This window comes from Capsicum annuum, chromosome 7 (assembly GCF_002878395.1).
Source record: "Capsicum annuum cultivar UCD-10X-F1 chromosome 7, UCD10Xv1.1, whole genome shotgun sequence".
NCBI classification, from domain to species: Eukaryota; Viridiplantae; Streptophyta; class Magnoliopsida; order Solanales; family Solanaceae; genus Capsicum; species Capsicum annuum.
The window spans coordinates 46,138,933-46,140,812 of record NC_061117.1 but is presented as its reverse complement, the minus strand read 5'-3'; the positions used below and the strand labels follow the sequence as shown (position 1 = coordinate 46,140,812).

At 40.2% G+C, this 1,880-nt stretch overlaps 1 non-coding gene across 1 annotated transcript; it reads right to left on the bottom strand.

Annotated features, from left to right (window-relative positions):
- Positions 1 to 552: 552 nt before the first annotated feature.
- LOC124886190 lies at positions 553 to 659 on the bottom strand. Its single transcript, XR_007043276.1, has one exon. It is a non-coding gene; the product is annotated as a small nucleolar RNA R71 (small nucleolar RNA).
- Between the last annotated feature and the right edge of the window lie 1,221 nt (positions 660 to 1,880).

Below are 1,880 nucleotides of genomic sequence, written 5' to 3'. Positions count from 1 at the left end.
GATAGAGGGTTGTTAAAGCCTTATTCAGAACCAAAACAGGCATTTCATCAAAGAAAAAAAGCTCACTATCTAGTTCAGCAAATTCAAATGACAAAGCAAAGAGATCCTAATCTTATTGATCCAATTGACCTAAATGCGGCACGTGCCCCACCTCCGGTGATTCTAACTACTCCTGCTCGAGCAGAAACTAAACCTGTTCGTGAAGTGGAAATCCAACTTACGAACCATGCTACTAATTATATCCGCAAGCCAGAGGCGGGTGGTCTATTTGAATTAAAGAATAATATGGTAAAACTATTGTGTTCGAGTGGACAATTTACAGGGTTCTCACATGAAGATCCACAGTAGCACATACAAACTTTCTTGGAAATCAGTAATACCTATATTCTTACCAGGGTATCTACTAATTATGTCAGACTTGCTCTCTTCCCCTTTTCTTTAATGGGGGAAGCGAATAGATGGTTACATCCTGAACTACCACACTCCATCACTTCCTGGGACGATCTGGCTTGAAAATTCCTTATGAGATTCTTTCCATCAGGGAAGTCAACACGCTTGAGAAGCAAGATTTTGAGTTTTTGGAAGAAAGAAGGAGAAAATCTTTACCAAGCTTGGGAAAGACTTAAGGGTATGCTTAGAAATTGCCCTCACCACCATCAGTCTAATGATGTACTGACTCATACTTTCGTAGAGGGTCTTGAGCCCAACACCAAAATTTTCTTGGATTCAGCAGTAGGTGGGCAAGCTCTTGAGAAGACTTATGATGAATTATACATACTACTGAATCAGATTTCACAAGGGAATCCTGAGTGGCGTGCTAACCCAAGGAGTGCTTTTAAGAAGGTTGTAGGTGTGTTGGAGGTAGATCAGTTCACTGCTTTATCATCTTAGCTTGTTGTACTACAAAATCAGATAACTAATTAGTTCAGTAGTATGAAGTTTGGGGTTACACAACTGGCAGCCATAACTAATGCAGTTCAAAAGGTAAATACTTGGTATGAGATTCGTGGAAGCAATGAGCATGCAACAAATGCTTTTGCGATCAATCTAGGTTCTGTCAATTATGTGGGGAATGCTAATCATCTAGGGAAGCTGAACTATGGTAACATTTACAATCCAAATTGGAGGAACCATCCTAATTTCTCATGGGGTGGAAATGAGGCACAGAATAACAATCAGTACAGGGTGCCAATATAAAAGAATCAACAACAACAATAAGCCCGTGATGTGAGGCCCAATTCAGTGACATAGTATGGGCTACGTGAGGCCTAAACCAGTGGACTAGCATGGGTGACGCGGAGGCTAACCCGTGCGTTAAGCTCCACGATGCGAAGGCTTTCACGCGGGCTATGCCCCGCAACATAAACCCTATATCAAGTCGGGTTAACATCTTAAAACCGGTCCCCTTGTCCTCTTTTCCCTTTAAATACTCCCTTATTCCCCAATTACCCTCTCCCATTGTAACCCTAGCTGCGCCGCTCCTATTCCCTAAGCTAAATACACTTTTCTTTTTTGTGTTAATTTCAATCAAACAACAATAAGCCTTTCCATCATCTTCCTCAAGACAATTAAGGTAAGTATTCATGACATTATTCCTTTGGCTTAGTTAGGTGCAAGAAGTTAATTTGTTTTACGCACAATTGGAATATGAACTTGATGTGCTTGATAAGTAGTAAAATGATTTTGATTTCATAGAGAATGTTTGTGCAATAAAATAATGTTGTTATGCTACATGTGCTTTGCTTGTTCCATTGTTGTTGAAATAGATTAATGCCATGAGTTGTTAGTGGAATAATACACTATTGGTGTATAGACAACCTATCAAACGCCCATTGGCACCTTTCCTTATCGCTTGACATATGGAAAGGCTTGCCATTTGC